The sequence below is a fragment of the Corvus moneduloides genome, chromosome 6 (genome assembly GCF_009650955.1).
Source record: "Corvus moneduloides isolate bCorMon1 chromosome 6, bCorMon1.pri, whole genome shotgun sequence".
Classification (NCBI taxonomy): domain Eukaryota; kingdom Metazoa; phylum Chordata; class Aves; order Passeriformes; family Corvidae; genus Corvus; species Corvus moneduloides.
Genome location: NC_045481.1, coordinates 4,092,747 through 4,105,602, shown reverse-complemented (window position 1 = coordinate 4,105,602; position 12,856 = coordinate 4,092,747). Strand labels below are relative to the sequence as shown.

The 12,856-nt window shown below is 44.3% G+C and overlaps 1 long non-coding RNA gene across 9 annotated transcripts in view; it reads right to left on the bottom strand.

Annotated features, from left to right (window-relative positions):
• Positions 1 to 562: 562 nt before the first annotated feature.
• LOC116445636 overlaps positions 563 to 12,856 on the bottom strand; it is a 101,291-nt gene continuing 88,997 nt past the window's right edge. For 8 of the 9 annotated variants that reach the window (XR_004240842.1, XR_004240839.1, XR_004240847.1 and 5 more), the window contains one exon: positions 563 to 6,736. This is a non-coding gene — a long non-coding RNA (uncharacterized LOC116445636). The remainder of the gene's footprint in view (positions 6,737 to 12,856) is intronic. The other variant, XR_004240844.1, reaches the window with a different exon arrangement.

Sequence of the window (12,856 nt, the reverse complement as noted above, 5' to 3'; positions counted from 1 at the left end):
TCTAGTCATTCCTGCCTGTCCTAAGGGAACCAAAGCAGCTGCCAAAATTTAAGGCATCTGTCAGGTTATTTAATTCTGTGTTAGAAAGACTGCCTAATACGCAGAAGGTTGTAAAAAATCCCCTCTTCTGTATGGCAATGTGCTTTCTTTGGCTTCAGCTGTGGCTCCAGGTTTCTCTTGCCCCAAGAAATGGTGGAATTTGTCCATTGTCACTGCTACAGCCGGAAAATACCAAACAAGAGAGACAGACCCAGCAAGGAAGAGGATGGACATAGCAAGGGTGCAGGGAACTGGGCTGAGGAGAAGAGGCACTGTACCAGTCAGGGGAGATGCAGAACTTACCACCTGCTACCGCAGAAGTAATTAAATTGCACTCCAGAAATGGATAGTCCATCTCCAAGTGAGGCAAAACTGATCTCGTACAGATCAGTTCCAACCTGGAGAGTTATTACATCTCTCCATTTCTAATTACGCTGTTACCCAGTATGATGCCAACTCCAAAGGCAGAACCTGTGTCACTAAAGAACCTTTTCTTTGTGGAAACAATGATTAGCGGAAGCAATTATTTCTCATGAGAAATTTTGGAAATAATTCCCTTTTCTATCTGATGCGCCTATCTTTATTTGACCATAAAAAAGGGGAAGAACTTTGAGAACTAAAACTGAGGGGTTTTTTGTTTCTAGGATAAATATTCCATTTGAGATACATCTTTAATAAAACTTTTACCCAAGAATGGCAATTTTAAAAGGAAGGAAATACTGTAGGGGTTTTCCATACATAGCTGTAAAGTATCAAAAGAAACAGAAGCACGAACAAAAATTTTGTATCTGTCCAAAAAGTTGGATTTTGTTTTTCATAGACACATTTTGATTAAGAAGCTGAAACAGGCACTTGACTTCCACACTGTCCACCTCTTTGAGAGATCTGTCTCTCCAAGACTTTGGTCAATGCACACCTGCTCAGGTGGAGCAATGCTGCTGTGACAGTGACATCTACACCAGCAAAGGTCACACACCCATCAGAGCAGGCTGGTTATAGCAGGTGGAATCCCCTGCACAGCTGGCCAGGACTACAAATCCTCCACGATTTATAAATCCCAATCAAAGTGGTCCCTTGAGCAAGTGCACCTTGATTAGGCATCTCTAAGCATCAGCTCCCCCTCCTCACAGATGCCACCAGCAGAGATGTGTGTTCACGGCTGGAGCTGCAGTCACCAACTCAGTGAGTGACTTGTTGCACATGGGGTGTCTGTGATCACCTCTCTGGCCTCGCAGACAGGTCCATAGTGGTGGTTTCTACTCATGAACCTGCTGCAGTTCGATGGGCCTTTGCCTGTCCGGTGAGCTGTGTTGAGGGTAAGAGACAAATGAAGTGCAGATGATTTTGGGGTGACTTTGAGTGCACGTCAGAGATGTTTTGCTCCACATGTCAGGACAAAGGCTCTGGGCTTTGGTCTTGACTCAAGTCAAATGTCAGCAGGAGAGACCCCAAATTTAAAACCTCATGTTTAAAATGGACATTTCCAAACACGTCACCACTGCAGTGTCTGTCCATTTATTCATTCAAAAGTGCTTTTTGGCCCTGGTTTGTGCTGCGACAGGGATGAGGGGATGCGGGGTGAGCCTCTCTGCCACATCCCTGCAGAAGGACCTGGGCAGGTATCTCTGGACCATGGTCTTCAAAGGCAACACCTCTGCAGACGCAGAAGAGACAGTGGTGACTGCCCCATTCCACCCAGAGCTCCAGCTCTCCATCACACCCCCAGCTCCTCAGCTGATTGGTGAGTGAAGCCTACACAACCCATTTTGAGACTTTCCTACCCCTCTCTCACCATGCCACGAGCCCAGGTCCCACCACCAGCTTGATGGCCAGCAGGAAGCTCCTGTCCGGGGGGCACTCGCGGGGAGAAGGGTGCCTCGCACCTCCTTGTCCCCTCTGCGCTCCCAGCAGCAATTAGAGGGTGGTGTTGCACTGGTGCAGGCAGGGCGAGGACGTGTTGGCGGCTCGGTGGCGTCAGGCGGTGACGAGGTGTCTCTGCGAAGCGCTTGGCGCTGTGATTCCTCCTCACTGCCCGCCTTGCCACCGAGGGCAGCGTTCCGCCTGGCATTGTTCTGCTCCCTCATCTCGGTCATGTGCTCTTTGCCATCCAGATTCGCAGTCGTGACCATCCAGCGCTTTGATGGTTATTCTGCGTCGTTCGGTCAGTGCGAGGGGAGGGAGGAGGGCAGCTCTTTCCTGCCCCCTCCCCTTCTCTTCCCTTCAGTGTGGTGGCAAAGCAGGCTGGATACAAGGAGCCAATCACAAAATCGCTGCTGAGAGGAAAGGAGGGGGGAAAAAAACCCCAAACCCACAGAGTAACCCATGCGGCTGTGTTTTAGTGACTGGATGTGGATGTGTACCTCTCCCAACAAAGCCCTGGAAGGGTTCGGGGTGCCCCACGATGCCACCCCCGGCTCCGCTCCCCAGGCGATGCTCGCACAGTCCTGCCCCACCCCGCGCACAAAAAACTTTTGCTGTCGTATCACAGGACACGATAATCTCCCGTATCCCGTCCCGGTAACCCAGAAGCCGCCTCCCCCTCATATTTTACATATTTCCTAAATTCGTTTGCAAGGGGGCAGGAGAGGAGATAACGGCGGTGAGTTGAGCCGAGTGGGAACTGCTGACTGACAAAGTGTGCAGTGCAGTACGGGTGCTTTCTGGCTCTCTAATTATCCTTTTCCTTCTTGACTCCAGTATCACATGTAGCCATGTGTAGAATCATAAAATAATTATGCAGTGTACAAGCTTTCTGGGAGCATGTACCACTGTTTTCCTAATTCTTTATCGCTCCCATTGATCGTGGCGTGTGTGCATTGATCCAAGTCGGCCATCTGGTTGGGGAAGATAAGCGTGCGAGTGTCTTTGCATTGCACTGTCACTCAGGGAGGGGGGTACATTTTGGCTGTAGGGAATTACAGGGGCAGGATTAGCCCTCTTCCTAGGAGTAAACTGAATTTTAAATGCAGTGTTGCAGCTGCATGGACCATGTTGCTAACTTCTGGTTTTGCCCACAGACTGGGTGCATTTATTATTATTGTTATTATTATCATTATTATTATCATTACTATTATTATTATTATTATTATTATTATTACCTCTTCCCTGCTTTCTGTCTTTGGAGATAGAGATAGGCTTGTATTAAATGGAGAGGAGAGAAGGGAAAAGCGGGAATGCCCTTCCCTACACACCCTGGACTTGTGAGTGGCTGCTGCGTTACAGGATTTCGAAATGGCAAAACCAGCTTTTAAATGCAGGCGAGAACCTGCGGGATTGAATGCATTTGGCAATAAGATTCATTGGTCCAAAAGAAAAAAAAAAAAAGAAAAAAAAGGATGAAGTTATCAGCCTATGACAGGAAATTAGAGAGTGGATATTAATCAGCTCTCTTAACTTGGGTTAATCAAGACAAATAACCCTAATCACACATTATCGGGATGTGTATGTTTAATAGTCGGCAACAAAACAATGGAGTTTGGGGGTTTTTTAAAATATTTATTTATTTATTAATTTACTTATTTTCTTGCCTGCCAGCCTTCCCCCTAACAATGGGCACATCCTGCAGTGGCTTGAACTTGGCTGCAATATTTTCTGTTGACGGCCGTGGTGCGTGTGCACGCTCACACCCCTGGTCGTCCTTTTGTCAAAATGTGGTGGTGGCCATTGTTGTCTCATATTCTGCAAATGTATGGAAGGTGCCTCAAAAGCCTTTCCTCTAAAATTGAACAATTCTGTCAAAAAAGATTAGTTCTATTTTGTCTGCTGCTTGCTGACTATTCATGAATGTAAAGAGAGAGGGCTTGGGTGTCATACTAAGTTGCTAAGGTGGCTGGCTTTCGGCTATTGACTTGAGGATACCAAACCAGAGCCTACAAAAGAGCAGCCAGAAGGAGAGGAGAGAACTGGTCTGCCATGTGTTTCGGCTATACCTTCTTTAGCTGCCCATTTATTCCTTTTGTTGCCACAACTTTTATTGTCATACAGTTGAAAAAAATGTTAGACACAGGCTTCAGGCTGCACCAAGCAGAAAAAGGGATTAGCATATCACTAGGATCATCTTACACTGAACCAAATTCTTTTCAGGATGTATAATTAGTGAATACAGTCTCCCCCCTTCTCTCTCTCTCTCTCTCTTTTTTTTTTTTTTTTTTTTTTTTTTTGGGCATGGAGGGAGCCTATGGATAAGGAAAATTAGTTCGGATCTCTGGGTAGGAAACAGGAAGAACGGATGGAAAAGAAAAAGTTCCCTAGTTTCAGGGAGGATTTTATAAAGGTTATTTCATCATTTTAGCCTTCTACATCAAGAAGCCTTTTGCATATTCACAAAATGTCTGGAAGTTGTTTGTTAAGAAAAAAAATGGTGGTTTTTTTTACAATAATGTGAACAATCACCTTCCCCAAAGGGAGGCCAGGAGGAGAGAAATTGATTCCAGAGGCAGGTCCAGACCCGAGCAGCTGGAGGTGGGCAGTGCTCCTGTGGCCCTCTCCCTGACGAGGGCTCAGCAGAAGATGTGATCCTGCAGGATGCATTACTTCTTTCCTCCTCACGGATGCTCCCAGCTCCCTTCTGCCATCTGGGAAGCACACACTGCTCTGTGTACTGCAACAAAAAATGCTCTGTCTCCCAATGCTTGGATGTGTATGAGTCAGTCACAGAACTGAAGTGTGATATGTGGTAGAGGCATTTTTAAAACAGGATGGCAGAATTAATGGTCTATTTTTTATAACTACAGGCCATTTTCAGTGATGACAGAAACAGGCATGAATCAAACAGCTGGACTGTGGGTTTAGGGTGTTCCTTGCCTGTGCAGGAAGCTCCCAAATGGGGCTGGTATTGATGGAACACACGTAGCCTTTGCTGGTTCTCGGGACAATTCAACTCACGGATAACTTGGCCCTGAAAATCTTTCATTCAAATCACGTTTGCACCGGGGTGTGCTTGTAAAATACACCTCTGCCCTGCTCTCGCTGGGGTGGAGGTGTGGTTCTGCAGGAAGAGGAAGGTGAAGAGGAAGCTTTTGGCTTGGTGCACCCTTAGCAAAGCTCCCATGTGCATCCCATGTCCATGCTGCCTCCAAAACTCTGCTGCACCTCTCCCCCTGACAGATCCGGATGTTTGCTGCTCCCATCAGAGCAAAATTCGAGAGGAGAATTACCCTGGGAAGGAAACAGAGCTTCTTTTTCAGCTGAACGGCTGGTAATTTCGCTGCGTTTAATCACGCCGCACATTTGACATCATTGCCTTTTCAAACTGTTCAAACCAATTGTTCCACCAAACGAGCAATTGGACGTGAATATTCAGAAGCTGCTCTGGGGTGCTCGGCGGTAATTGGTCACATCACTCACATGGTCTCGTTCCCTTTTTGATGAGAAGAGGGTAGAAATTTGCTTCACGCGGATACTTAAACACCCACACATAAAAATCTCATTTAGCACAACTGTTGTTTGCTGGTTTTGGTTTTGTTTGGTTTGTTTTTGTTTTTTTTCCTGAGGGTTACCACAGCGGCGAGAATGCTCACTATTGGAGGGCAAAGGAGGGGAGCAAATGAAAGAAGTCAATTAAAATGGTGAACGCAGATGCTGAAAAGTGTTTCTCTCTTCGCCTAGTGCGGTCCCCACTGTTGGTGGGGTGTGATTTTAGCTGGGAGTTGGAACGAGATGATCTTTAAGGTCCCTTCTAACCCGATCCATCCAATGCTTCTATGATTCTGTGACAGAATATTCTGTGGCCAGGTAACAGGGGTGAGGTTTAGGTTTAGGTGGAGGTCCCGATCGCAGCAGCACCAATGTTTTCAGGCACCCAGAGCTCACACTGGGACGTGGTTGTGGCAAACCTGATGTGAGGTTCAGGAGACCGAACAAGGAGAGTGATCTGGGTAATTCATACATCATGGGGCTAAGAAAAGACATTGCACAGCCATGAAATATTTGAGGAGAAATTACCTGAGCTATTTAGGAAAATTATTCTGGTTATTTTAAAGCTGGGTCACACATATGGGTGGTCATCTGTTGTCCATGTGGATCTCCTTGATTTCAGAGAGGACTTTTGGTGAGGGATGCCTGCAGAGAGGAGCACCAGGCAAAGGAACTGTGTCAGGCTCTGTGACTTGTGATATTCTTCACATTGACACTGAACAGAGAGTGAAATTATGAACAGGGGTGACTTGAAAGCTGTTGGGTTTTTTTACAGTGTAAAATAGAAATATCAGTGTTCGTCATGCTGAAAAAAATTACTCCTGATAGCCACTTTTTATTAATAAGGAGGGGATAACCCAGAATGGCTGGAGGAATCCAAGGGTGGTTTAGAGACTGATTAAGGTTCACTATGAGGCAGTAGTTCATCTTACTCAACTCACATGTTCTCCTTCCTTCTCCTTCCAATAAAACCTGACTGATGCAGGAGAAAGAGTAAATAAAAATCAGACTACATTAAGAAGAGGAACAGCGAATATTGGGATGTTTGCAATCTACCTCCTGTAATTTTGCAATCACATTAAAAATGCACTTCATTTGCAGATGACCTAATTTGCCCATACCTGGGCTGGGCTCCTTGGTAGCAGCTAAAAAAAGCACATTTCAGCATTCCAGCAGTCACCTTGGGGCATTTGGTCAGGGCTGGGGCTGGGGCTGGATATCCATCCTCAGTGCCGGCTCTGCCTGTGGGTGTGTCTCCCTGAAGCCTGCAGGATATTTTTTTCTGTAAAAATAAATGCTGTTTCATAAGTATTCCGTGTGCATTTTGTCATTAGCCTGTGCTGTAGAGCCACGCGGACCCAACCTTGATTTATAAAGCTGTTAAAATGTTTGACCTTGTTTAAATAAAAGCCTCAAGGTTAATTACAACAAGCATTCCAGATACATTCTCTCTGTTCTGGTGGCCCAGATGATTTAGAGGAGGAAAGGCTAATAAATTGTCATCTTTTAAAAGTGACTGCAGTGCAAAAGTGCAAGAGTTTGCTTTTCTGCCATTTTCGTGTTTTACCACACTTTGATATGTGATATATTGGGTGATGATTAGTTGCCTCTTCCTCAGGAGCACTAGAAATTTGATATTTTTACTTAAAGTATGATAAGGAGCATGTGAGAATGGAAAAAAAAAAAAAAGGTTGTTGGGAATAAAGAGTTTGAGCTTTACTCCTGCATAGGATGTATCCAAAATGAGGTAAACAAAGGCATTGTGGTTTTCTTTTTTTTTCTTATTGCACAGAAAACAAATTTCACAAAATAAAAACCAATTTAAGTTTCTTTTAAAAGAACTGGGAAATATTGAGGAAAGTTAATTGAAGCACATTCAAATTACAATAAACACATAGAGGCACAATTATCTTCTTTTGACTAGTGTGTGGCTTAGAGATGTTTTTATCTTTTGTTTATTGCACTATTAAAAATATGGAGAGGCATCAAGAAAGGGTAGATAGCCGCCATATGGACTTACATATTTTCCCTATTTATATTTAAATAACTATCCATGAGAAATTATGCACAAATCGTGCAATAATTCCCAACTGAAATGACTGTTTAGAAAATAAAAATTCTGAGGCACAATATTCTTTTCATATTAAATTGCCCATTTTCTGTACACCGCGTATGTTTGTACAATAACAAAAAAAAAGAAAAAAAAAAAGCTGCATTACAGCCCAATACAATTTGTTCACAATGCTAATGAAGACGGATAGAGGACATTGTAATATACTGGAGTAATTCATGAGCAGTGTGGGAAAACAAGACAAACACGCTCAGAAAGCCAGGGCATAATTTTTTGTTCCCATTTCCAAGAGTGAATGGTGGTAATTTTAATAACCTGCTGCTCTGACAGATTTAATGACGCCGATTAACTTTCATTGCTTGATTCAGGCCACGCTCAAGTTTGGGGTGAACATTTGGGCTTGCAAAGTTTGAGTGGATGGTTTTTGGCAGCTCAAAAGGAGCTCCTAACACCCCATAGAGAACTTGGCTGAAAACCCCATGCTTGTGATGTCACCTTGTTCCTGAAGAGGTGAGTTTTGAGCCTATCTCTGTCTCACTTTGCAGCAGAGAACCTCGTCCGTGGACAGAGGGTTCTGGTACCCACCAAAGGCCCCTGGAACACCCAGATGCTTTAATTCTGGCTTCACTTGCAGGCAGGAACACGATGTGATGTCTCTGATTGCACGTTCTGATTAGCCAGGACTAAGCCACGAATGCCGAGATCATTTTCACTTCTGATAAAACCCAGAAGAAGAAATACTTTTCCAGCAAAATATCCAGCTTCAATCTATACATGCCCCCAAAAAAAGGAAAACTGTGACATCTTTTGAATTTCTAAAAGGGGGGTGAAAACTTCCAAATTAGATGGTATATCCTTGCATGCTCAATACAAGTCAAATTTTTCTTGTCTCTCTGATAATTCTAATAAATTAAATTTCATGGTTCATTCAACATCTCTGCTGTACACCCTGAAATCAGTAACTTATAAATGTCTTGCTAAGCCAGATGTGACTGCTGTGCCTCCTCATTTTGGCCAGCCTGGCATAGGGGGCCCCTGTCCCACCACACTCCTGGGACCTCCTCCCCATCAGGATATCCTGGACAGGGTCTTGAAAAATCAAGTCTTGCAAAGTGATTTACCGTGGACATTTTATCCATGTACACAAGTGTGACACAAGTGTGTGTGTGTGTATTTATGTGCATGTATGGGGGAATGCCCTGCTGTAGCTTTAGGAGGGTGATTTATTTATTTCTTTCAGAAGAAACTCTCCCAAGAAATGTTCAGGTCTGTCAGAAATAAGCAAAACGATTCAGAGTCTTTGATCTGAGTTTTATGGCTTGTTCCCTTTTAAAATTTTATTAGATCCCCTCTTTGATGCTGCCGTGTAGATCGAAAGGCTTGGTTGCTGCATACACTCCACTTTGTTACCAAGGGGTATTTCTGGTTGGTATTTTGAGACTTATAAGGGCTCTGTAGTATGTTAAAAATAGAGAAAAGAGCTTTCAGCCCAGTAAAAAGTGAACTTCATGGAGTGCTGCTGTCACACTCTCCAGGCAAAATACATCCCCGTGGTCCTGGTGCTGCTGATAAAGGTCTCTGCTCCATGCTAAACTCTTAGTTTTCATCCTTTCCTTGTGCTTCCAACTCTCATTCATATAATTCCTGCCCAGCCTCTCCATCTGTTCACGTCAGCTTGAGTGTGGAGTCAGGGGAAAGCTGGAGCTGTAGTTAAATGCCTGTATGAGGGGCTGAAAGGTGGGATAGTGGCACACACAAGGAGCTGAGGTGTGTTTTTGTGCCACCAGCCACCACCACACCCAGCAGCTACCTCCTCAGACAGGTGTGGGTGTTTGGAACCATGTCACTCAGAATTGTACAGAAGAATCTATGGAAAAATCAATTTCTGTTCTCACCCCTAGAGCTTGGTACTGGCAGCACCAGAGTTGTTCCCAATTGCCATCTGTAAAAAAAAGCCTCACAAACCTTTCCTCCCCCATTTAATTTGCAGTTGGCAACCATGTCACTGTAACCATGAGGATCTAAAGATGTAAATGAAACAAGTCTGGCATTACGGAATAACATGGTTTAATGGGCTGACTGATACCTTTGAATTTAAAAAAATTTCCGTGAAGCACTGTAGCATTTATTTTAAAAACTGAAAGGACAGAAAAATTTGACCACAAGCCTTCTTATTTTTACTTTTTTAAAAAAATAAGTCTATTTTATATTACTATTTTTTTCTTTTCTCTTACCTTCATTTCATTTCACTTATATTCCAGCAAAACACAGAATCTTGTCTGCTACTTAACTAATTAACTGGGAAGAAACGTGTTTTGGTGGCTTTGGACCAATCTGTACCAAGGCTGGGGCAATGAATTGTCAAAGTGTTGCTCAGAAGCCACCATACCAAAATAACCTCGTGTTCTCACCTGTCCTTAATGGCAATGAATGTCAGAGGTGGAGGAGGGAAATGTGGGCATTCCAGAGCTGTGGAATGATGAAGAGCTCTCCATGCTGGTGCCTAACGTTGCATTCCAGGCACAACCAAGTCTCTCCCACTCCATCTTTTTTTTCCCTTCCTTCTCATTCCCTGATAATGATGATGGGGACTCCTCATGGCAGCGGCGGTTGCAACACAGTTTGAATGCAGCCTGAACAAATCAAAGTATAGGATATCTGGATGTGCAGTTAGAACATTCCATACCTGCCCTGATCCTCATTCCTCTCTTCCCCTCCTGTTCTTTGGTTTGTCCTTGGAAGAAACCAGAAAAATGCCTGGAAGGCAGGGAGTTGTGTTTTCCAAACATGTCCAGGGAAGTTTGAAAAACTCTTTTGGGGTGCAGCCATCTGCCATCACTTTGACTGTGGTTCTTTCCCCAGGGAAAGGGGATAAACTCAGGTGCCATTCAGGCAGTGGGTTTCAAAGTGACTTCCTTTGGCGCTGCCCAGTACAGCTTCTCACTGGGAAACATGGGTGAGAAGCCCCAGCATCCTTATCCTCATACCCGTACCTGTTGCCAGGGTTTAAGCTTTATGGATTTTATTTAGCACTTTATTATTTGGAAATCACCGTTTATTTCCCCTCCCCGCGATAAATTTTCTCTTTTCCACAGAAACAGAGTCATGGAATGGTTTGGATTGGAAGACACCTTAAAGTTCCAATCCCTCTTCAATGGGGATTGATAGGCAAGGACCTGGGCATAGCATTCCCTGAGCACAATTAAATCCAGGAATCTGCCCTGCAGGACACAGAGCGTGGTGTTGTCCTGTGTTTGGCCAGTGGTGAACAGAGGGCGGCCCTGGCTTCCAAGGCAGCCAACATAAATAAATAATACGAAGCCCTGGAATGAGTCATTTGTGGGCAGCACACCTGCAACACCCGTCCCACAGCTGTAGGGCTGGAAAGGCAAATAAAACAGCTGTAACTCAAGCCTGGAGGGTGCTGGGGATTCGGGGGAGGGAAGCCAGGCTTTCAAATCGCTGTAACCCAAGGAAGAAAATCATCAGCCTCTATGCCTTTCACAGCATCTGATGACAAAATGGTTTGTGGCTTAGCCATTGTTTAAAGGCCATTCCTCAAATTCCGTGTTTACTGTCAGCAGGGTGAGTTGTGGACTCTGTGACTTTAGCTGTTAATGGGCCTAAACACTTCTGCCAACAGATTAAGCTCTGCTGAAACGTTAAGAAAATTGGCCCAAACAGAGATACGGAGGATTCTTGTTGAGTTGTTGTTTCATTTGCATGAGAATCATTGTCTGCAGACAATGGCACCTCCCTATCACCCGAAGTGTGGGCAATTGGGTGAAACTCATTCAATTTCTGTTAAACGGCAGAAATTGTTTGTTTATTTGTTTCTAGAGGAAAAGAAAAATGCTCATTTTCAGCTTCAAGGAGGAGTAGATCAGAAGTGAAATCCAACCCCCAAATGCCACCAGCTAGTGATGGGAGCTAACAAGATGGGATGACCCAAAAGAAAAGAATTGTGAGAACTCCAAATTAAGTTCTGAGTGTGCTTGAAACAATTACTGTCAGTGGAAGAGGAGGAATAAGCAAAATTAGTCTACTTGGGGAAGGTGAAGAGCAAGTTTCTTTCTAAAAAAGTGAGATGTGTTTTTGTTATTATTTGTGCTGCTGAAGTTCCCAGGTGATCCATATCCTGGTGTTGTTTCCATTTAAATGCTGTCCCAACAGGTACTGCTATTACCTGCACTTCCCCCAGGTTCAGTGTTCAGAAGAGGGTTAATTTGATGCTCAGGTGACATATATTTTTTTCCCCATTTTCCCCTCTGTTGTTAAAAATAATAGCCTGGATTATTTGAATTGTAGCAGCACCTGGAGTCGTCAGCCAAGGCTGCAGCCCCCTGGGAGGAGCACTGACCAGGAAAATGGGGCGCTGGTTCTCCAGGGAGCTCCTGGCTCTCAGATGAGGGGAGTCACAGGGACGGAGAGTGAAGACTGGAGGCCACCTCAGGACTGGGGCACAGGCAGAGAGCCCAGGCACATCTGTGACCCAGGTGAGTGTGTTTGGCCAGGGGTGACTGTGTGCTCAGGGCCACCCCGTGCTGGTGCAAGGAAGGATGGAGCAGCCCAGCACCTTGGGGGCTGTTTTCTGTCCTTATTGCTGATTAGTGACATGGGATTTAATCCCAGCACCATTCGACATTTCCTTTCCTAAGGAGATCCTGCTGTTTTCTTTATTATTTTTTTTTTTTTTTTTTTGTTCTTCTAGCCCTGATACTTTTGGCCATCACTGCTGTTCCTGGCAGTTACCTGTGGCTGCTTTAAATGCCACCGAATGTGAGGGGATGTTTACGTTTCCCCAATTACATTGTCTTTGAACGGTTCTAAACTTGACTTTGATTAAACACGCTAATAACAAGAGAGGCTCCGGTTTTTTTCTTTTTTTTTTCTTTTTTTATGAATGTCACTTGCTTGAGTTAAAAAGACATGCTCTTAATACTCGCTTTTCATCTAAATCAAGAAAGCAACACTAAGCAAAAAAGTATTTAACTGTAGCATATAGGATTGTAAAGATGGTAATCAGGGACACTGGTAATTGAAGCTTTTGGGGGAGAACCTTTCTTCTGAATCCTTCAGTCTGTTTAATAGGATAAAATTAGCTTGAGTGGCTTGGTGTTTGAAGAGGTTATGATATAATTGGAGCTGCCTCCTGGGTTTGCTGCTGGACAAGGCGATCAGGTGGAGACATGGGAGGGCATGGGAACCTCTGAAGCAGAAGACTCAGCTTCTGCCATACTAATTAGCCTAAATTAGCTATGCCAGTTTTCTGCTTGCTTTTGAATTTCCCTGATAATGCTTTTATCGGGAGGGTAAGAAAAGGAATATGAA